The 25,225-nt window shown below is 42.3% G+C and overlaps 1 protein-coding gene across 2 annotated transcripts in view; it reads right to left on the reverse strand.

The window, feature by feature from the left end:
- Positions 1-25,225, reverse strand: part of LOC139570480 (gap junction gamma-1 protein-like) — a 47,598-nt gene that overhangs the window by 18,492 nt on the left and 3,881 nt on the right. Inside the window, exon 3 of one of the 2 annotated variants that reach the window (XM_071392370.1) lies at positions 20,413-20,504. The exons of the other annotated variant lie outside the window; for it this stretch is intronic. The gene's annotated coding sequence lies outside the window, so the exon portion shown is untranslated. The remainder of the gene's footprint in view (positions 1-20,412; positions 20,505-25,225) is intronic. 2 annotated transcript variants of the gene reach the window in all.

Here is a 25,225-nt window from a genome sequence, read left to right on the forward strand (position 1 = left end):
CAGTACATATCGCCCCGAGACCCCTGTTAACTCATACCATGGTAGGTGTGATTAAAAAAAATATGGGAAAAACCTTTATCTGGATAAAGTCTCTAGTGTTGTGTTAATCCTGTGGGATGAGTTATGAAAGAGGCACCTCAGACAAAATATACAGATGGGGCCCTTAGGTACACAGGTGTGATACAAAGTGTGGGGAGAATGATATCTGACTTAATGTCCTGAGTACACCCCTATGTTGTGTGTTTGTATGTTGCAGTGGGAGAGGGGAAGGTAGACATGCCAGTCTCAGCCTTAGGTGTGTGCACAGAGATATGGGCAGTGAGGCTTGGATTGCCACTAGGGACTGTACCCAATTGGTGACACGACATCATAACGAACCAAACCATACCATAGGGTGCGGACAGATGGGTGAGGAGAGAATGGGTATCTACAAGGACACGAGACCACTTTTTGGTGCATAAGCAAAATGCTGTGCCAGTGGCAAGTGTGACAACACAACAGGCAAGACAGATGACAACACACATCATCACGATCATGATAATCATCAGAGACCAAAGTCGCCTGAATCAAGAGTCAAGGACTTTGTTCCTTCCCATACAGGCAAAAAAAGAAAGAGTGACGACATCACAAGGGAGAGAAAGAGTGTGAGAGAAACAGAGAAAGGAAGGAGGATAATGAGAGGGAGGGCAAGGGAGGGCAGAGGAGAGAAACGGAATGTGTCAGCATGGTAAAGGAGGAAGAGAATCCAGGGCTGTGTCCTCGACCTCGCTACGATGCTCTGAGCAGCTAGCAGGGCAATGGATAACCACACACACACACACAGGCTTCCATGCATACATACACACATTCATGGAGGAGAGATTGTCACAATGCACTGAGGATTCAAAGGAGACAGGTCCGTTTGGCTCCAGAAAAACCAACAAATGTCTGAGAGATTTGAGAAATGTTTGTTTTACTCATACCCTTTTGTCTACCACACTGCTGAATAGGCTAGTGGCCAATACTCAACAAGGTATTTCATTTTGTAGATAACCTACCAGATGTATAACAAAGCACAACCATGTTTTTCCATATCTCTAAGGTCTCCCATATGAAATGGGTGGTTGTCTCAAAATATTTTACTGCAAAAGTGGTTAAATTGATAGATATTGTGACACACCCTTGTAACTCAAAAAGTGCAGAATAATTCCTGGCTGGAAGGGAGTGGTCCACCTAAGCTCATGTAACCCAAAATTGCAAGCTCTGATATTGCATAAATGTGGAATACAAGTAGTCTGTCTTCTTCCCTACTGTACATACACAAAAACACATTATCTTAATGCATCTTGGAAATATAGAACTGTAAACACACAGAGGCAATAGTCGGAAATATCAACAATTAATTTTTATGATGAATGTAAACTTCACTTTTTGGTTGCTGTTCAATAGGCAACTTTACAAGTCAAATTTCCTCAGTGCTGTATGGTCTGCCTGACAAAAATGAATACAGTTACACATGTTTTTTTAATGTTGTGACTCATACACTGGAAACTGTCATTTTTTCCAGTCAAAGGTTCCACTGCGGATTTTATATATTTAGCCCCTAGTCTTGCAATTATGTTAGAGGGCCCGCCCAGATTTGACTCCAAATCCAATATGGCTGCCACATTACCATTAAATGGTGGTTTAATCACTTGTATATGTACACGTTTTAAATGAGAGACCCCACTGGGCACACCACGTCATAATTGGGTCATATTTTGTTGAGACATGAATCAATGAGATTACAACCTATATTATTAACACACTCAAAAAGACGGCCAAAAGTTAGTTGAATTTACAATGTGTTATCACTATGCTTTGAACCATCTAGAAGCACAACCTAATTCCAACGGAAAAACAAGGTCTGATTTTTGGTTTAATTGTCACCTAATGTCACGCCCTGGCCTTAGTATTCTTTGTTTTCTTTATTATTTTAGTTAGGTCAGGGTGTGACATGGGGAATGTTTGTGTTTTGTCTCGTTTTGGGTGGTTATATGGTAAAGGGGGTGTTGGGTTTAGTGTATGGGTTTGTGTTCCCTCACGACGCCAGGTCAGCGGAGTCAATCACCACCTTCCGGAGACACCTGAAACCCCACCTCTTTAAGGAATACCTAGGATAGGATAAAGTAATCCTTCTAACCCCCCCTCCCCCCCTTAAAAGAGTTAGATGCACTATTGTAAAGTGGTTGTTCCACTGGATATCATAAGGTGAATGCACCAATTTGTAAGTCGCTCTGGATAAGAGCGTCTGCTAAATGACTTAAATGTAAATGTGTTGAGTGAATGTTTCTAGGTATGTCTATGGTTGCCTGAGTGGTTCTCAATCAGAGACAGATGTCTTTCATTTGTCTCTGATTGGGAGCCATATTTAAGGCAGCCATAGGCATCATGCGTTTGTGGGTAATTGTCTGTGTCTATGTTGCATGTTTGCACTTAGTCTTTGATAGCTTCACGTTCGTCTGTTTGTTGTTTTGTTTCGTTGTCCTTCTTCTAATAAAGAGAAGATGTATTTTCCACACGCTGCGCCTTGGTCCTCTCTCTCTCCCATTGACGATCGTGACACCTAAATAACAATCACTGCACTTTCAACCATTTAAGTCAGTGACTCAGATGGAACTTTCCAAGCAGATACATCTCCTTTAAAATCTGATATTTGGTTGAATTTTGTAATACAGTAAAAATAACCTAAAGTTAAGACTATCTTACAAACTAATGTAACATTCAATCTTAACACATCCGTGGCCACATTTTGAGGTTACTGTAACTATAAATGCCTTCTTATGTAATCATATAAGGCGTGCATGTTCAAGATAGCATGCATAGGTCATCGCACGACCGTGGAGATCTTCACAATTACTGTAATGATCTGCGCAGAATCTCAAACGGCATTGATCACTCGCACCATGTTCTTTTAATGTAATTACATTTAAGTCATTTAGCAGAAATTGGAAAGTTCATACATATTCATCCTGGTCCCCCCGTGGGGAATGAACCCACAACCCTGGCGTTGCAAGCGCCATGCTCTACCAACTGAGCCACACGGGACCACGTAATCTTAACTGCAATCCAGGTATTTTAGTTCCACTAACTAGATGAAGCACAGCGATAACACAAAATATCTGTATTCCCTTTTGAACTTTAGTGTGCTTTTAAACCCATTCTTTAACTTTTATTTTTGGTTGAGTTGGAGATGTGAATCCAATATATCATTTGTTAATTTGTTGACAATTTATTGTATTTCAAACGTGATATTGAAGAGTGTTTGGTTGTCAACGCAACCAAATATCAACATTTGAAGGAGATGTATCTTATGCTTGGATAGTTCCATCTATGCCACTGAGTCTGGCTTTAATTCCAGTTTGTCTACAAATTAATCATGTATATGTTGGATTCACGTCTCCATCTCAACCAAAAATCTAAATTAAAGAATAGGACTAAATTAAATCAAACTTTCAATTCACTAGTCAGTGGCACAGATGGAACTATCCAACCAGAGGACATATCTCCTTCAAATGTTGATATTTGGTTGTGCTTACAACCAAACACAATTCAATATCACTAAATATCATTACATTTGAAATCAACCGGAGCTTGAAACCCTAGGTGTATTGTATTGTCTATTATTTGTTGAATTCTGTCTTGAATTTATTCAACTGTCACACCCTGGCCATAGAGAGGCTTTTTTTCTCTATTTTGGTTAGGCCAGGGTGTGACTAGGGTGGGCATTCTAGTTTCTTTATTTCTATGTTTTCTATTTCTTTGTGTTTGGCCGGGTGTGGTTCTCAATCAGAGGCATAGAACATAGAATACAAATCATCACTGGGAAGTCAACTTCCCACAAACACAGTGTTATGGGGTGATACGCACGGTGTCTCGAGTGAGCATTCACAGGCCGGTGTGCTCTGTGCCAGCGTCCCGCATTTGCCGGGTGGAAGTGGGCATCCAGCCAGAACGGGTAGTGCCAGCTCTGCGCTCGAGACCTCCAGTGTGCCTCCACGGCCCAGTGTATCCGGTGCCTCTGCCTAGGACAGGGCCTCCTGTATGTCTCTCCAGCCTGGTGAGTCCTGTGCCTGCGCCTAGAACTAATCCTCCCGAGCCCTGTGGCAGCTCAACGTACCAGACTGCCCATACGTCTCCTCCCTCCAGTGATGATCCATGGCACGAAGCCTCCAGTGATGATCCATGGCACGAAGCCTCCAGTGATGATCCATGGCAAGAAGCCTCCAGTGATGATCCATGGCACGAAGCCTCCAGTGAGGAGTCATGGCACGAAGCCTCCAACAAAGGCCTCCAGTCCGGAGCCTCCAGCGACATTCTCCAGTCCGGGGCCCGCAACGAGGGTGCCCAGTCCGGGGCCCGCTACGAGGGTCCCCGCACCAGAGGTGCCATCAAGTGGGGTGAGCCAGTGGTGGAGCGGGGTCTGCGTCCCGCACCTGAGCCGCCACCGCGGACAGATGCCCACCCAGACCCTCCCCTATAGGTTCAGGTTTTGCGGTCGGAGTCCGCACCTTTGAGGGCAGTACTGTCACACCCTGACCTTAGAGATCCTTTTTATGTCTCTATCATGGTTTGGTCAGGGCGTGAGTTGGGGTGGGTATTCTATGTTCTATGTTTTGTAGTTCTATGTTTTGGCCGGGTAGGGTTCTCAATCAGGGACAGCTGTCTATCGTTGTCTCTGATTGAGAACCATACTTAGGCTGCCCTTTTCCCCACCTGTGTTTGTGGGAAGTTAACTTTGTTTGATGGCACTTAGCCTTAAGCTTCACGGTTTGTTTTGTAGTGTTTATTGTTTTGTTAGGCGTCATTTTTATAAATAAAAGAAAATGTACGCTGCACCTTGGTCCTCATCTTTCAACATCCGTGACACATTGCATGCTGCGCCTGCGTCAGAATGTTGCTAACTTTGGTTGACGCTGGACAGTATTTACAGTGAGTGTTTCAAACCGTGGTAATCAAACACGGCTTTAATGACAATTAAAATTTGAAACGGTAATACTAATCGTCGGGAATTTTACAGTGGTTTATCATGAAACCGGTAACCGTTTCATCCCTAATTACAATAGTTATATCTTGTTCGTTTTTAGTCCTGGCCTTCCTCTATTTCTGATGTTCTATTTGCCATATATTTGTAACTGTGTTATTTCACAAAAGTTCTGAACCTATGTACATTTTACAGACCCGGTATGTTTTACATTTGTTAACTTGTTATTAGTCCCACCCTTCAGCTCCATTCAACCACTCCCATCTATCTCTTAACACCATCCATATTGGATTTCTATTTGCCATATATTTTTTAACTGGGCTGTGATGCTTCACAAAAGTTCTGAACCTTTCTAATCTCATAGTTTCTACAGATTGTAAATTAAAGTTAACATTTTTGCTAAAATAATTATTATATTATTGACCGATTTGACTATGACTTTTCAAATCACCCAGTATTGCTATCTGCAGCGTTAGCTCGAGATAAATGTTGCAATTCTTCAGCCATTCCTGGACCTGTGACCAAAAACGAGCTACATGTGTAATACCTTTGGATGGTGAAACAGTGAGGAGGTATCCTCTCACAATGTTGAATGTTTAGGTCTTCATACCCACCATTCATTGACTGAACATGTTTAACAAAGTGTTGAATCTTCTCTCATGTATGTAGTGATGAGTACCCAATACTGCCTATAAATATGCCTAGGCTCTGAGTGAACTCTCAAATCAACTATAAATGAGTTATCAACATTTATAACTGCTAAAATTACACCTTATTTTAAAGTGGCAATCCACTGACCATTCACAAATAAGTTATCAAAATGTATAACTTCTAAAAAATATAGCTTACAATAAAGTGGAAACCTTCAAACATGTATTATTTAGTTGCAAACAATTATAACAGCATATAATCTCCTCAAACATGCAATACATAGTAAGAACAAAATGTAATTTAATAGAACGACACATTGGGAAAACAATTTTCATTGAAGTGACTTAAATCTGTAGCCTATCATTGGTATAGTGAGTAGCCTAGCGAATTCAGATAAACAGGGGATGTATTTTTCTCCCCTTTTTAACATTACAAGTCAGAATAGAAATTGATAACAGATTAACTATTTAACATACAACATAGGGTCTCATGGTTCCCTTCTGTGTCTTCATCAGTTTCTTTCTTGTTAAGCATTTTCCCATACTAGAGTCTGAGACCTTATGGGATTCTGTGGTAGAGAAGAGGATTTTATGACAATTTAGCATAGGCACTAGCAACACATAACTCCACTATCATCATTATCATGATTTATACTATTTAGGCTTAGCTAGTTATGTTATCCACTGCTAGCTAATAATAATAATAATAGCTAGTGTTTAGCATGCTAGAGACCACAGATTAAAGGGGTTAGCTAGTTATCACATGTTTTGCTAATACAGTAGCTATTTAGCTAGCTAGCTAGATAGTAAGTTAGTCTTAAAATTGGAACCCCTAGCGTGCTGACAAAGGATGCTAGCTAGCTAATGTACCAGCTACCTAGCTAGAGACAGTATATGTTCAAAGGTTAGATAACTAGCTAGCTAAACAAACTGCATGGAAATGCTGTAATGTCAATGTTAGCTAGCTGGCAGCTAACGTTTGCTAGCTAGCTAAGCTAACTAGCTAGCAAACGTGATCTACTTAGCTAGCTAACTATATCATGCCAAAGATTATCTCATGCTAAATCATCTAGCAGAATTTCTATATTCAAAATTACATTTCAGTTTTTACCTAATGCTAGCTAGCTAACATTTCCTAGCTAGCTAGGACAAAGGTGCTAGAAAACATTAGCTAGCTGTGCAGCGTGCTAAATCATCCAGCAGAACTTCTGTATCTAAAAGTGAAACAAATTGCAAAGAGAATTTACCCTCTCTCCTCTGTCAACATTTTTATCTTGTGAACATCAAAGGTCTGGCGAATTTCTCAGAAACCAGCGAACCACACCAGAAATATGGCTTGAGATCGTCAGGTGAGGCCTTCATTCCTGGAATAAATAGGTAAGTGTACCAATGCATCATCAGTGTTTCAAATGTAGGGCAAGACACATCATGGGTGTTGACCATTGGTCTGAAAACCAACAATTCCGGTTCCTGGGACAGATCAACAATGAACCACACCTAAAAGTGAGAAAATAAGTATTGTTTAACTGTGCGACCATTGAAAATAAGGTTGCATGATGATACATAAGGGTTCAATATTATAAACATTTGTAGGTGCATTTATAAATGGTTAATAGCTGGAGGTAAATAGTGGCTCACTATTTGGCAAACACTGACTGGCTATCACATTATTTTGGCCAATTTGTTATAACCCATTTATTAATGTTTTTTAATGCATTTCCAAATTATTAAATAACCGTTAATAACATAATTACAAATGGAACCTTATTGTAAAGTGTTCTTCCTCTCTACATTGTTGGGAAGGGCCCGTAAGTAAGCATTTCACTGTTAGTCTACACCTCCTATTTACGAAGCATGTAACAAATAACATTTGATTTGACAGTCAGACACACACACACTTCAATAACACAACACAGTCATACATATGCTCTGTCATTGTCTCACACAATGTGTTCCTCCCAATACGTTTATCCTTGTTGCCTTTCAATCAAATGTATTTATAAAGCCCTTCTTACATCAGCTGATGTCACAAAGTGCTGTACAGAAACCCAGCCTAAAACCCCAAACAGCAAGCAATGCATGTGTAGAAGCACGGTGGCTAGGAAAAACTCCCTAGAAAGGCCAGAACCTATAGGAAGAAACCTAGAGAGGAACTGTGCCAGGTGGAGATTATAACAGAACATGGCCAAGATGTTCAAATGTTCATAGATGACCAGCAGGGTCAAATAATAATAATCACAGTGGTTGTCGAGGGTGCAAGAGGTCAGCACCTCAGGAGTAAATGTCAGTTGGCTTTTCATAGCCGATCATTCAGAGTATCTCTACCGCTCCTGCTGTCTCTAGAGAGTTGAAAACAGCAGGTCTTTAATAGTATGACCCTCCTGCTAATGTTTAAACACACACTACAAGTAATCAAACGGAAAAGCAATGATAACCAAGGAATGCTTAACCGTAATTGCTATTGTTACAAAATGTCCACAGGGGAGCGCAGTATAAGGAATCAGAATAACACACACACAAAACACACACCTATAACTAAAGATTAAGACATCCTTCTCCTCTGGTATGTTCTGACAGTGCTTTTCTCTCCTCTCTGGCAGCTAAGGGAAAGGAACATGTACATACTTCTTTAGCCAGACCTAAGTGAAAACACACGGCTTGGATTGATCTTCAAATGTACTTTACTGAGGAATGTATCTGGGACACACAGCGCACACTCAGACACACAGTCAGACACAAACTCACTTCATGTACACACACTTCAATAACACAACACAGGCATACATATGCCCTGTCATTGTCTCACACAGTGTGTTCAGCCCAATAACAACACAAGTTTATCCTTGTTGCCTTTTAATAGTATGACCTTCCTGCTAAAGTCTAAACACACACTACAGTAAACAAACGGAAGAGTAATGATAACAAAGGAATGCTTAACCATAATTGCTATTATTACATGTCCACAGGGTAGAGTAGTATAAAGGAATCAGAATCACACACACATGATCCTTCCACAAGCCACAGTACATTTTTCAGTGTCACCCCTCCCCCCTATATACAGTGGAGGCATGTATTGAAAAGGACCTCACCAGTGCTATTGTATACATAGTCAGGAGCAAGATAAGTGAGGAAGAAAGAGAAGTTACTGTGTTGGTTTACAGGAGTGGCTTTTTACACTTCTGTAAAGACTACATACAGTGTAGTGTGTAGGCATTTAATTTGTTTCTATATATTCCCTTATTCTACTTTTACACAATTTATGTACCAATTTGGTTTCAGATAAGTGTGTTTTGGGGTTTCCATTTTCTTGATTCTTTATATTTTAATGTACAGTATTTGACGAGGCTAAACTGGGGAGTGGTGACGTGAATGCTAGTGAAGGGAAGTCTTCAGGCGTGGCTGGATGGCCTAAATGACCTTACCCTGCCCACATAAAACAACAGTCAAAGTGAAGAGTGTATGTGTGTGTGTGTGTGTGGGGGGGGGGGGGGGGTTGCTTCTTCTGTCTTTGTGGGGACCTAAAATCCCCAAAAGTCCCCACAAGGACAAGGGATTATGTTTAGGGGTTAGGGTTACAATTAGGGTTGGGGTAAGGGGTTAATGGTTAGGTTTCGGGTTATGAGTTTTGTTTATAGTCTGGTTTACGGGTTAAGGTTAGGTTAGGTTAAGGGGTTAGGGAAATTTAGATTTTTAATGGAAATAAATGTTAGGTCCCCATGAGGAGAGAAGAACAAAACTTGTGTGTGTGATGACGCTCCCTCAATGTTCACAGGAAACCAGTGGGTTTTCCCCTTCCATTTTTAGGTGGCCAGAATAAATTGCCTACTATAACAACATGATGTTCAAAGTAATCCAATTGTCTTGGTTGGCTATCCACAGCAATGGAAATGGTCAGATATGTTTAAAAATCGCAACACCATAGCAAAGTTATGGAACACAATAGAGGTGAGCAGCCAAAAATAAATACAAAAGCCCACATAATGGGTGATACAAAGTGGGCAAACATACTAGGAGTGCAAACATGCCCAAACAAACAGAGCGGAACCATAGCCAGGAAATAGACTTATGTTACAAAGAGAGAATAAAAACCGTAAAACAATTATCAATCACCAAAAATAAATGAATTATCCTGCCGATATTTTGTACTACTAGTATGTTTTGCCTTACTTTGACTCACGCACAGACACTTTAGCTGTTCACAACTGGGTCATGTGTTGGATCTTCATAACGCCCTCCCACATCCAAGGACACCAGCAGCTAACTGAGGGTGACTGACTGATGCCTGATGGGAAATACTAGGGTAATATAGAGGGTAACCCCATTGTCTTACGTGAGATCACGTCACTCCTACGAAATGCTCATCCCTCATCTGTCCTGTAGGATTCCCGAGCATCTGCCATTCAAAAATGAAAACATAGTTCCCTAATTTATGATATCACTACTATCCCATTGATTCTCTCTGAAATAGAAATTTAGAGAGCTAAATTATTACACGTTGTGACAGTGATTTAATCATATGCGATTGTCAGAAAAAATAACAAATTATGTGCAAGTACGTCGGCTGTCAGAAGTCTCAAGCTATTGCTCGCCTGAGGTAGAGTATCTCATGATAAGCTGTAGACCACAATACCTACCGAGAGAGTTATCTATATTCTTTGTAGCTGTTTACACACCACCACAGTTAGAGCCTGGCACTAAGACAGCATTGAATGAGCTGTATTCCGCCATAAGCAAACAAGAAAACGCTCACCCAGAGGCGGCGCTCCTAGTAGCCGGGGACTTTAATGCAGAGAAACTTAAATCCATCTTACCAAATTTCTATCAGCATGTTAAATGTGCAACCAGAGGAGAAAAAAACTCTGGACAACCTTTACTCCACACACAGAGACGCATACAAAGCACTCCCTCGACCTCCATTTGGCAAATCTGACCATAATTCTATCCTCCTGATTCCTGCTTACAAGCAAAAATTAAAGCAGGAAGCACCAGTGACTAGAGCAATAAAAAAGTTTTCAGAGGAAGCAGATGCTAAGCTACAGGACTGTTTTGCTAGCACAGACTGGAATATGTTCCGAGATTCCGCCGATGGCATTGAGGAGTACACCACATCAGTCATTGGCTTCATCAATAAGTGCATCAATGACGTCGTCCGCACAGTGACCGTAAGTACATACCCCAACCAGAAGCCATGGATTACAGGCAGCATCCGCACTGAGCTAAAGGCGAGAGCTGCCGCTTTCAAGGAGCGGGACTCTAATCCGGAAGCTTATTAGAAATCCCGCTATGCCCTCCGACGAACCATCAAACAGGCAAAGCATCAATACAGGACTAAGATCGAGTCATACTACACTGGCTCTGACGCTCGCCGGATGTGGCAGGGCTTGCAAACCATTACAGACTACAAAGGGAAGCACAGCCGAGAGCTGCCCAGTGACACGAGCCTACCAGACGAGCAAAACAACTTCTATGCTCGCTTCGAGGCAAATAACACTGAAACAGGCATGAGAGCACCAGCTGTTCTGGAAGACTGTGAAATCACTCTCTCCGCAGCCGACGTGAGTAAGACCTTTAAACAGGTCAACATTCACAAGGCCGCAGGGCCAGACGGATTACCAGGACGTGTACTGCGAGCATGCGCTGACCAACTGGCAAGTGTCTTCACTGACATTTCCAACCTCTCCCTGTCCGAGTCTGTAATACCAGCATGTTTTAAGCAGACCACCATAGTCCCTGTGCCCAAGAACACTAAGGTAACCTGCCTAAATGACGACCGACCCGTAGCACTGGTCATGGCTCACATCAACACCATCATCCCAGAAACCCTAGACCCACTCCAATTTGCATACCGCCCCAACAGATCCACAGATGATGCAATCTCTTTTGCAATCCACACTGCCCTTTCCCACCTGGACAAAAGCAACACCTATGTGAGAATGCTATTCATCAACTACAGCTCAGCGTTCAACACCATAGTGGCCTCAAAGCTCATCAATAAGCTACGGTGGTGCCAGGACAACAACCTCTCTCTCAACGTGATCAAGACAAAGGAGATGATTGTGGACTACAGGAAAAAGAGGACCGAGCAAGCCCCCATTCTCATCGACGGGGCTGCAGTGGATTAGGTTTAGAGCTTCAAGTTCCTTGGTCCATGCACACCAAGACAGCCGTGAAGATGGCACGACAAAACCTATTCCCCCTCAGGAGACTGAAAAGATTTGGCATGGGTCCTCAGATCCTCAAAAGGTTTTACAGCTGCACCATCGAGAGCATCCTGACTGGTTGCATCACTGCCTGGTATGGCAACTACTCGGCCTCCAACCGCAAGGCATTACAGAGGGTAGTGCGAACGGCCCAGTACATCACTGGGGCCAACCGTCCTGCCATCCAGGACCTCTATACCAGGCGGTGTCAGAGGAAGGTCCTAAAAACATTCAAAGACTCCAGCCACCCTAGTCATAGACTGTTCTCTCTGCTACCGCACGGCAAGCGGTACTGGAGCACCAAGACGAGGTCCAAGAGGCTTCTAAACAGCTTCTACCCCCAAGCCATAAGACTCCTGAACATCTAGTTAATTGGATACCCAGACTATTTGCAGTGCCCCCCCCCCCCCCCCCCACCCCACCCCCTCTTTACATCACTGCTACTCTCTGTTGTTATCTATGCATAGTCACTTTAATAACTCTACCTACATGTACATACTACCTCCATTAACCGGTGCCCCCGCACATATGACTCTGTATCTGTACCCCTTTGTATATAGTCTCGCTATTGTTATTTTACTGCTGCGCTTTAATTACTTGTTACTTTTATCTCTTATTCTTTTCTGTATTTTTTTCAAACTGCATTGTTGGTTAGGGGCTCGTAAGTAAGCATTTCACTGTAAGGTCTACAGCTGTTGTATTTGGCGCATGTGACTAATAAAATTTGATTTGATTAGCTGCTAAGCTAACTTGTTGTAGCTAGCTTACTGATATACCTAGCTAGGTAGCTCTACCTTACTGTAAACAGCTTGCTTGTATTGTAAAACTAAATGCATGCTTTTCAACCGTTCGCTGCCCGCACCCTCCCGCCCGCTGCCCGCACCCTCCCGCCCGACTAGCATCATTACTCTGGACTGTTCTGACTTAGAATATGTGGACAACTACAAATACCTAGGTGTCTGGCTAGACTGTAAAATCTCCTTCCAGACTCATATTAAACATCTCCAATCCAAAATTAAATCTAGAATCGGCTTTCTATTCCGCAACAAAGCCTCCTTCACTCACGCCGCCAAACATACCCTAGTAAAACTGACTGTCCTACCGATCCTCGACTTCGGCGATGTCATTTACAAAATAGCCTCCAACACTCTACTCAGCAAACTGGATGCAGTCTATCACAGTGCCATCCGTTTTGTCACCAAAGCCCCTTATACCACCCACCACTGCGACCTGTATGCTCTAATCGGCTGGCCCTCGCTACATATTCATTGCCAGACCAACTGGCTCCAGGTCATCTATAAGTCTTTGCTAGGTAAAGCTTCTCCTTATCTCAGCTCACTGGTCACGATAACAACACCCACCTGTAGCACGCGCTCCAGCAGGTATATCTCACTGGTCATCCCCAAAGCCAACACCTACTTTGGCCGCCTTTCCTTCCAGTTCTCTGCTGCCAATGACTGGAACGAATAGCAAAAATCGCTGAAGCTGGAGACGGATATTTCCCTCACTAACTTTAAACATCAGCTATCCGAGCAGCTAACCGATCGCTGCAGCTGTACATAGCCCATCTGTAAATAGCCCATCCAATCTACCTACCTCATCCCCATATTGTTTTTATTTACTTTTCTGCTCTTTTGCACACCAGTATAACACAGAGTTACACGTGGAGTAAACAATAAACAAGCCAATAACACAGTAGAAAAAAAGAAAGTCTATATACAGTGTGTGCAAAAAGCATGAGGAGGTAGGCAATAAATAGGCCATAGGAGCGAATAATTACAATTTAGCAGATTAACACTGGAGTGATAAATGAGCACATGATGATGTGCAAGTAGAGATACTGGTGTGCAAAAGAGCAGAAAAGTAAATAAAATAAAAAACAGTATGGGGATGAGGTAGGTAGATTGGGTGGGCAATTTACAGATGGATGAATATGGATCATTATCTGAAATCCTTCCATTCTCAAAACCCGAAAGGCCTGGCTATTCAATTATTTCGAAACTAAATTGGAAACGGAGACCTTTTTTAAGCCCATAAGCACCGTGGCATATGGAATCTGCCTTCAAACCCCTATAAGGGGCATCCGTCTCAATGCCTACAATCTCTATGGGATTCACACCCGAGTCATGCATTTAATGGAAACTATGATTGACTGTGGTAACCCCATTACCTACATGTACTTATTCATAATGCTAAGCACATTAGCACATAGATTATAGTACTTTAATGATTTACTTTCAGACATCTCGTGGAGTGCCTTTCTATCTTGATACTGTTTACGCTGTACATTTTTCATTTGAGTGCAGATTTAACACGACACAAATAAGCAACCTGGGAGTACTTTGGGGCTTGAAGAAACTGTCCACAAACACGTTAACAATCACCAAAGGGCTAATTTAGTCTTTTTTGTTTGGCTTGACATTATTATCTTCTCTCACCTCACACGGAAACTATATCTATCCGCACTGTTTTTGTTTATCTTTCATGGATAATTTGTAAAATGATAGGCTTTCTATTTCGTGTTTTGTAAAATGATATCTTGAAAGGTTAATCTTTTCATTGTGAAGTCCCTAATTCATCTCCAGTTGTTAGTGCTAAAATTACATCACTCGCTTGGTCCAAACAACATCCACGAAACCCAGAAAGCCTCATCAAGGGAACAGTTAGTCGTGCCCACGAGCAAATACGAGAGAAGAAAAACCCGACAGAATGAGCATTTCTTCCCCTTTCGTGATAATTGAATTAAAATGCGAGTGCGCATCGTTTTAGCTTTTAAATATAGCTTGGCCGCATCCTAACACACCTCTGTGTGCTGCAATTAGCGACTCGAGTTAGTGTAGGCTGGGGTGAAGTGTTGCTTGAGGCAAAAACACACTAGCTGTGTGGAGTAGCAGCAGGAGCAGACACAACAACAGTCCACACTATGGAGGCTTGAGTAGTTAGCTAGCACACTCAGCTGCAAGAGGGAGAAGTGGGTTACGGTTAGCCTTATGCTAGCTCACTAACGGCTTACACAGGTTTTCGTGTCCTGCTCCATGGACCTACTGGGCTAAACCTGAGCGACCTCCAACTTCCCTGTCTCCATCCATCTCTCCCTGGCCGGCTGCTTACGTGCCAACGAAGTCTCCCTGAGTCATTGATGCAAGGCGGAAATACTGAGAGGGTCCTGATTTATGAGGAGATTGTGTGTGTGTGTTTTCATGTGTCCCCCCTTCCAGAATCTAGTCTCATACGGTGTCACATGTGAATACCCTTGACTTGCCTGTGCTTGGGGAGAAAGAGAATGAGTGAGATGGATAGAAATAGAGAGACAGACAAAGAGGAAAAGGGGAAGAGGGCCACGCTTGAGGATACACTTGACCCGTCCCTTGAACAACTGCTATATGTGGCACGGCACAAACAATCATCTGGAATTATTACAGCGAGCACATGATGAACAATATCTATCCTACGCATTGTTTTGCATTGGATAAACAAACATTGGCTTTTGATTCACTTGCATTTTTGACTCTCCGTGATCTCGTCTGACCACACTTGGCTAGCTGCTATTTCATGCGGTCTATGGTACCTAACCCTGAAAGAAATGAATGGGGGCCTGGACGCTATAATGACCTGTCTCATTAACAGTCACGCCGCCTGCCAAAAACGCACCATCTGCCTGGGTTGTGTAACGTCCCATGTGTTCGGGGCACAGACTGGGTGCATTCGGGTTCCCACAAGGAGTGTGTGTATGTGTGTGACTTTGTCTGAATGAGTGTGGACAGCGGACTCCAAAAGTCTAGGCCACACACACCTTTTCTACAACGTCAGGAAAGAGATATTGTCCAGTGCAACCCTTCACATCTGGTTTTGGTCACCATCATTTAGGCTGCTGCTGCTGCACAATAATAATAACCAAAGAATCTTAAAACACAGATGTCTGTGATAGTAAGGTGCTCTGGTATTTCGCCATGCCTCCAATCTCCCATTTTTTCCCTCTGCTTTCTCTTTGACATTGAACGTCAGAAGAACATCTGGTAGAGGTGCAACAGAACTGGAGCGTTTGTGGGGGAAATCCAAGCAAAGCCTTCACTGAACATGCCCCATTTTGTAGGGTACTAAAGGCTAAATGTACTTCCTTTTTAGCCCGTCTGAAGGTTATTTTCTCGTTCTGAACTTCACTAATGGTAGGTTCTAAAGATGTGGTTAGGTTGATACATGACTATGTAGTATCAGTGTTGAACAGATGTACATTTACAGTAAATGTCATAAACAGAGGTTAAATAGGCTTAATTGAATGGTTCGCAGTAAGTCATGTATATTATAGATTAAGTCTCTCACCCAGATACTTCAGGTTGAACTAAACCAATGCCGTACAGGCCAAAATCTGGCAACCAAATACAGCTCTACTGTATATCGCCAAAGGGGGCGGAAATGAAGATCTGGCAAAACTGGGACCATGTGGATTTCATGACACTAACACGCACACGCACACACAAACAGCATGGGTGACATGAGCAGAAACAATAGTCATCGCATTCTATCCATGGTCTGAAACAGGGTCACCATTGAGCACTTTGAACAGAACCACATTCCAGCGGACAGATCTACGGAAAGTTATTCCCTTTTAATCTCCCCAGTCCACTCGCTAAGCATGTTCTCACTGAAACCTCTTACTCCTCTCTCACCTTGTACTTAGTGTACTCAACAAACAAACTTTGTAAGAGAATTCAGAGAGGGCGACAAAGTTGGTTTAAGGGATTGGATACAGTCAATGGTACTACATTTTGAAGTCAGAAAAATAGAGACGAGGTGGCTCTGTGTGGAGATTTAACACTGTTCCTAAATCAGTTAAATAACAGCATCATTTGAGTGTTCAATCAAAAGATAGAGTAGTGTGTTCAAGGGCTACAGTGTTTATACTGTGCCTTGAGACTTGATTGAATGTTTGACATCGATTCCTTTCCAGGTTTTTAAATGGTAATACATCCACTAACTGAACACTGGAGACTCTGCTGTCCTCAAGGAGTGTGCTGTAGGGACAGATGGTATATATTTATGTATTATTATCTGTTTGTGGCAGTAATGAATTTTTACAGGTATTCTCTATTTCAAATCATTTCTGGGGTCTCGAAGAAATTCTTCCATGACATTCTGTCTGATCCTAATCTGCCAGTAAAAGTCTTTGTGGCTTGGTTGCGAGGTAGGAGCACTGGTGGATGCCGTATATACTAAAATTGTTACCGGGAGAGTGCAGCGCACCTTCCCATCCCGGTGCCACAGGATGTCTCAAAGCCCCACAACAGCAGCCTCCAGCTTCCTGCAGCTCTAGTAAAAGAGCTATTTGTGGTTCGGTACTTGAAAAAGAAACCCAGTGCGGTGTGTGCCTCTCTAAGACGACCACAAACTTTGCGAGGAAAGGCTAACGGTTTCTTATGGTTTGCAGAGTGAGGCATTTTAGCCGTTTTCTCCTAGAGAAGGAGTTTGGGGCGATAGGACAAGACCCCTGGATGGAGTGGGTACTACTCCAGATCTGTCGACTACTCCTCTTTTTGGTCTCTTTTGTCTACTTTCATGACAGTGCAACACAGCAGGGCTTCAGCTGACTCATTTTGAAGCCACGGAGATCCAGCAGAGTGCATAAGCCAAAGGAGGGCAATGATTTGTGAGTGGCAGAGAAAATCTGGACTTTACAGTGAAATGTTGATTCAGTGTTACTTCATGATGGTGCTGGTTAAATTGTACTGTACTTCAAATAGGTACAGTAAGGAATTAAAACCTGTAATGGGATTTCCAGGGTAAGTCAACAACATTCCTCTCGCAGCTAGCCTAAGGTTTTTTTCCCTCTCGCTATAAACATTTTATTGAACGCACAAAATCAGCTTTACATTCTTGGAAAGCAAGAAGACCGTGTTTTTTTATTTATCCCAGATACCGTGATTTTGACCGGCCAAAAGCCATTGCGCATTTATGGGATACTTGCATGCACCAGCAAAATCATTGGAAGTGATAGGAAAGGTCTATATAATGTAATACAGCTTCGGAGTATGGCAAGAGAGAGGAAAAAGGGAGAGAGATAGCCTTTCGCTGACGGCTATGAATTTTGTAAGACCATCATTTCAACTTGTGTAAGACTTCAACAAACACATTTGGGAGGGGGGGCGGGGTCTGGCAGCCAGTGCTCTCGTATAAAAAGCTGCCTTCCTTATATTTATTTTGGTTTTTTAACATTTACTTAAATAGGCAAGACAGTTAAGAACAAATTCTTAATTACAATGACGGCCTACCAAAAGGCAAAAGGCCTCCTGTTGGTACGGGGGATGGGATTAAAAATGTAAATAAATTATATAAAAATATAGGACAAGACACGAGACAACACAACACTACATAAAGAGAGACCTAAGACAACAACACAGCATGGCAGCAACACAACATGACAACAACATGTTCGAAACACAACATGGGAGCAGCACAACATGGTAGCAGCACAAAACAGGGTACAAACATTATTGGGCACAGACAACAGCACAAAGAGCAAGAAGGTAGAGACAACAATACATCACGCAAAGCAGCCACAACTGTCAGTAAGAGTGTGCATGATTGAGTCTTTGAATGAAGAGATTGAGATAAAACTGTCCAGTTTGAGTGTTTGCTGCAGCTCGTTCCAGTCGCTAGCTGCAGCAAACTGAAAAGACGAGCGACCCAGGGATGTGTGTGCTTTGGGGACCTTTAAGAGAATGTGACTGGCAGAACGGGTGTTGTATGTGGAGAATGAGGGCTGCAGTAGATATCTCAGATAGGGGGGAGTGAGGCCAAAGAGGGTTTTATAAATATGCATCAACCAGTGGGTCTTCGGACAGGTATACAGAGATGACCAGTTTACAGAAGAGTATAGAGTGCAGTGATGTGTCCTATAAGGAGCATTGGTGGCAAATCTGATGGCCGAACGGTAAAGAACATCTAGCCGCTTGAGAGCACCCTTACCTGCCGATCTATAAATTACGTCTCCGTAATCTAGCATGGGTAGGATGGTCATCTGAATCAGGGTTAGTTTGGCAGCTGGGGTGAAAAAGGAGCGATTACGATAGAGGAAACCAAGTCTAGATTTAACTTTAGCCTGCAGCTTTGATATGTGCTGAGAGAAGGGGCAGTGCACCGTCTAGCCATACTCCCAAGTACTTGTATGAGGTGACTACCTCAAGCTCTAAACCCTCAGAGGTAGTAATCACACCTGTGGGGAGAGGGGCATTCTTCTAACCAAACCACATGACCTTTGTTTTAGAGATGTTCAGAACAAGGTTCGAAAGTATTCAGACCCCTTGACTTTTCCCACATTTTGTTGCGTTACAGCCTTATTCTAAAATGTATTAAATTAAATGTTTTCCTCATCAATCTACACACAATACCCCATTATGACAAAGAGAAAACTTTTTTTTTTTTGCTCATTTATAAAAAATAAAAAAAACAGATACCTTATTTACATAAGTATTCAGACCCTTTGCTATGAGACTCGAAATTGAGCTCAGGTGCATCCTGTTTCCATTGATCATCTTTGAGATGTTTCTACAACTTGATTGGAGTCCACCTGTGGTAAATTCAATTGATTGGACGTGATTTGAAAAGGAACACACCTGTCTATATAAGGTCCCACAGTTGACAGTGCATGTCAGGGCAAAAACCAAGCCAGTGGCCTAAATGGAAGAAGTTTGGAACTTCCAAGAATCTTCAGGTAGGTGACCAAGAACACAATGGTCACTCTGACAGAGCTTCATAGTTCCTCTGTGGAGATGTGAGAACCTTCCAGAAGGACAACCATCTCTGCAGCACTCCACCAATCAGACCTTTATGGTAGAGTGGCAGACAGAAGCCACTCCTCAGTAAAAGGCGCATGACAGCCCGCTTGGAGTTTACCAAAAGGCACCTAAAGGACTCTTAGACCATGAGAAACAAGATTCTCTGGTCTGATGAAACCAAGATTGAACTCTTTGGCCTGAATGCCAAGCGTCATGTCTGGAGGAAACCTGGCGCCATCCCTATGGTGAAGCATGGTGGTCCAGCATCATACTGTGGGGATGTTTTTCAGTGGCAGGGACTGAGAGTCTAGTCAGGATCGAGGGAAAGATGAACGGAGCAAAGTACAGAGAGATCCTTGATGAAAACCTGCTCCAGAGTGCTCAGGACCTCAGAAACTCCCCAAATACAGGTGTGCCAAGCTTGTAGCGTCATACCCAAGAAGACTCAAAGCTGTAATCGCTGCCAAAGGTCCTTCAAATACTACAGTGAGGGAAAAAAGTATTTGATCCCCTGCTGATTTTGTACGTTTGCCCACTGACAAATAAATGATCAGTCTATAATTTTAATGGTACTTTTATTTGAACAGTGAGAGACAGAATAACAATAAAAGAATCCAGATAAACGCATGACAAAAATGTTATAAATTGATTTGCATTTTAATGAGGGAAATAAGTATTTGACCACTCTGCAAAACATTACTTAGTACTTGGTGGCAAAACCCTTGTTGGCAATTTTCTGTGCCGTTTTTCTAGAGATATTTCTCTCTGGGACATATTGTACAACTCACCATAGTTAAGCGGGTGTGGCCCAGCTGGGCTACAGCATTCCCCTATGGAACAAGGGCAGGACTGACGGGCTGGTGCCCAACTGGAGGGCAGGCTGTGGGGAGTGAGAGAGGGATGAAAGGAGCTGTTGTCTGGGGGCTAAGTCCCCGCTGATGGAAGATAAAGAAAGCATAAAAACAGAGGGATGACGAAAGAGGGATGGAGAATTTCTCATGTTCTCAGAAACATCATTGACATCATTGACGCACACATATGGTCAGACACAGACACTAAGTTTCATACATTACATTTTCTCTCAATTAAAGATTGGGCTTGCTTCATTTAAACAAGATTTGGGGCAATCTTACCAAGATGGAAGACAGTGTTAAGTTGACAAGCAGAATCACTGCTTGGCTGGAACAAAAGCCTGCATCCACCACACAGGTTACGAGGTTAAGATTTCCCACCCGATTTAAACCATCCACCCAAAATAAATGGTCTAAAACAGATGCTAAAAAAGAAAGGAAATATAAACTAGGGCCGAAAGTTTAGGGTAAGTATTTCCCTTTCACCATGTCCTGGAGGTCACAGTACATATGGAGATGTTTTGTTGTTGTCTTGTGACCAAAACAGCCTAACCATGTATTATGGTGCAGACCATAAATGTGACTTAATCTAAATATGTCTCTGAAGAAAAAGGAGTCAGTCATTCTATTTCGAGAGGGCCGTTGGAGCTAGATGATGCGGTGGGCCGTTCTGATGAGCTCGAATGGCTGTGGCGAGCCGCCACTGTTTACATAGCGAACGACAGGATTTTTAATCTTACATGTCATTGGGATTCACTAAGGCCCGGGAGACAATACGGGAACAAAACACAGAGGCACATTTAAACGTAAGGCTTTTCTTTGTCTAGAGACCCAATAAGAGAGCATGAATTGAAGCGATGTCCCTCTGCCAATATTCAAGCAGGACAGATTCCCCCATGCCAAAATGAGTTACTAACTGTGGCCAGTGACCTGCTTAACTGAAGTATTTTTATTGTAAAGTGTTTCCAGCCCTGGTTATTGTTTTGTCTTTGTATACCGCATAACATAATCAAGAGGAGATGCTATCTAGATAATAATACAGTATCAGGGTATGTGCAGGTTCCATGTAGTTGAATTTAAAACATTTTTATGCCACTTCAAATGTAATTTAATACTAATTTTGAGGTTTGCGTGTTGTGGTGGCAGAATTTCCACAACAGCGTGCCACACAACTGCTAATTTTCCCCTCCAGAAATGAGCCCATGTTGGCAAAAAGTCGTATTTTTAGGGCTGGCTCTTTCACCAAGAGCTATAGCCTACATGGTTCATATTGTCAGGCAGGTGTGCTATTTTAGCAATGAGCATTCTCCTGTAGCCTAACGGATGTAGTAGCATAGTGGCTAGGCTATAGATGGCTGAAGCATGGGGTTGCCCAACTGCATTTGTTTAGGATAATCATTAGCTAGATCACAAACGCTAAGTGTTCCAAATTTTGGCTTCAATACCAATACTATACTGAACAAAAATATAAAACGCAAAATGCAACAATTTCAACGATTTTACTGAGTTACCGTTCATATAAGGAAATCAGTCAATTGAAATGAATTAATTAGGCCCTAATCTATGGACTTCACATGATGGGCAGGGGCACAGCCAAGGGTTGGCCTGGGAGGGCATAGGCCCACCCACTGGGGAGCCAGGTTTAGCCAATCAGAATGAGTTTTTCCCCACAAAAGGACTTTACAGAAATACTCCTCAGTTTCATTAGCTGTCCGGATGGCTAGTATCAGATTATCCCGCAGGTGAAGAAACCGGATGTGGAGGTCCTGGGCTGGTGTGGTTCCACGTGGTCTGCGGTTGTGAGGTTGGTTGGACTTACTGCCAAATTCTCTAAAATGACATTGGAGGAGGCTTATGGTAGAAAAATGTACATTAAATTCTCAGTGGACATTCCTGCAGTCAGCATGCCAATTGCACACTCCCTCAAAACTTGAGGAATCTGTGGCATTGCGTTGTGTGACAAAACTGCACATTTTAGAGTGGCATTTTAAGGTCCCCAGCACAATGTACACTTGTGTTTGTGTCTATATATTGTTTCTTTTTTTGGTACATTTACCCCTTTTTAGTTCCAACCGCCGTGTCTTTGTGAGACGCAGAGTAGGTGAACAGATGATCTCCACATATGTGGTTCCCACCATGAAGCATGGAGGAGGAGGTGTGATGGTGCTTTGCTGGTGACACTGTCAGTGATTTATTTAGAATTCAAAGCACACTTAACCAGCATGGCTACCACAGCATTCTGCAGCGATACGCCATCCCATCTGGTTAGTGGGACGATCATTCTTTTTTCAACAGGACAATGACCCAAAACACACTTCCAGGCTGTGTAACGGCTATTTGACCAAGAAGGAGAGTGACGGAGTGCTGCATCAGATGACCTGGCCTCCAGAATCACCCGACCTAAACCCAATTGAGATGGTTTGGGATGAGTTGGACCGCAGAGTGAAGGAAAAGCAGCCAACAAGTGCTCAGTATATGTGGGACCTCCTTCAAGACTGTTGGAAAACCATTCCAGGTGAAGCTGGTTGAGAGAATGCCAAGAGTGTGCAAAGCTGTCATCAAGGCAAAGGGTGGCTACTTTGAAGAATCTCAAATATAAAATAGATTTTGATTTGTTTAACACTTTTTCGGTTACTAAATGATTCCATATGTGTTATTTCATAGTTTTGATGTCTTCACTATTATTCTACAATGCAGAAAATAGTAAAAATAAAGAAAAACCCTGGAATGAGTAGGTGCGTCCAAACTTTGGACTAGTACTGTATGTAAATGTATATTTCAGTTTTTTATTATTATTATAAATTAGCAAAAATTTCGAAAAACGTATTGCTTTGTCATTATGGGGTATTGTGAACAGATTGATGGGGGGAGGGGAAACTATTTGAATCAAATTTAGAATAAGGCATGTAACGTCACCAAATGTGGAAAAAGTCAAGGGTTCTGAATACTTTCCGAATGCATTGAATGTATATAATGGTGTGAAATGGACAGTATATGAAGAGAAAAGCTGTGTACAGCAAAGGAAAGGTGTGTACAACAGTATATAGGATGAGCCTTGATTAGATTACAGTATATACAGTTGAAGTCGGAAGTTTACATCCACTTAGGTTGGAGTCATTAAAACTAGTTTTTCAACCACTCCACAAATTTCTTGTTAACAAACTATAGTTTTGGCAAGTCAGTTAGGACATCTACTTTGTGCATGACACAAGTCATTTTCCAACAATTGTTAACAGACAGATTATTTCACTTATAATTCACTGTATCACAATTACAGTGGGTCAGAAGTTTACATACACTAAGTTGACTGTGCCTTTAAACAGCTTGGAAAATGCCAGGAAATTATGTCATGGCTTTAGAAGCTTCTGATAGGCTAATTGACATCATTTGAGTCAATTGGAGGTGTACCTGTGGATGTATTTCAAGGCCTACCTTCAAACTCAGGGCCTCTTTGCTTGACATCATGGGAAAATCAAAAGAAATCAGCCAAGACCTCAGAAAAAAATTGTTTGACCTCCACAAGTCTGGTTCATCCTTGGGAGCAATTTCCAAATGCCTGAAGGTACCACGTTCATCTGTACAGACAATAGTACACAAGTATAAACACCATGGGACCACGCATCCGTCATACCGCTCAGGAAGGAGACCCGTTCTGTCTCCTAGAGATTAACGTACTTTGGTGCGAAAAGTGAATATCAATCCCAGAACAACAGCAAAGGACCCTGTGAAGATGCTGGAGGAAACAGGTACAAAAGTATCTATATCCACAGTAAAACGAGTCCTATATTGACATAACCTGAAAGGCCGCTCAGCAAGGAAGAAGCCTCTCCTCCAAAATCGCCATAAAAAAGCGACTACGGATTGCAACTGCACATGGGGACAAAGATCGTACTACTGTCCTCTGGTCTGATGTAACAAAAATAGAACTGTTTGGCCATAATGACCATCGTTATTTTTGGAGGAAAAAGGGGGATGCTTCCAAGCCGAAGAACACCATCCCAACCATGAAGCACAGGGGTGGCAGCATCATGTTGTGAGGGTGCTTTGCTGCAGGAGGGACTGGTGCACTTCACAAAATAGATGGCATCATGAGGTAGCAAAATTATGTGGATATATTGAAGGAACATCTCAAGACATCAGTCAGGAAGTTAAAGCTTGGTCGCAAATGGGTCTTCCAAATGGACAATGACCCCAAGCATACTTCCAAAGTTGTGGCAAAATGGCTTAAGGACAACAAAGTCAAGGTATTGGAGTGGCCATCACAAAGCCCTGACCTCAATCCTATAGAAAATTTGTGGGCAGAACTGAAAAAGTGTGTGCGAGCAAAGAGGACTACAAGCCTGACTCAGTTACACAAGCTCTGTCAGAGGAAGGGGCCAAAATACCCCCAACTTACTGTGGGAAGCTTTTGGAAGGTTACCCGAAACAATTTAAAGGCAATGCTACCAAATACTAATTGAGTGTATGTAAACTTCTGACCCACTGGGAATGTGATGAAAGAAATAATTATTTATTTCAGCTTTTCTCTCAACTATTATTCTGACATTTCACACTCTTAAAATAAAGTGGTGATCCTAATTGACCTAAGACAGGGAATTTTTACTAGGATTAAATGTTAGGAATTGTGGAAAAACTGAGTTTAAATGCAAATGGCTAAGGTGTATGTAAACTTCCGACTTCAACTGTACATGTGAAGTGGGTAAAACAGTATATAAACATTATTATTTTTTTATTTATTTTTTTATTTTAT

Source organism: Salvelinus alpinus, chromosome 3, assembly GCF_045679555.1.
Source record: "Salvelinus alpinus chromosome 3, SLU_Salpinus.1, whole genome shotgun sequence".
Classification (NCBI taxonomy): Eukaryota; Metazoa; Chordata; class Actinopteri; order Salmoniformes; family Salmonidae; genus Salvelinus; species Salvelinus alpinus.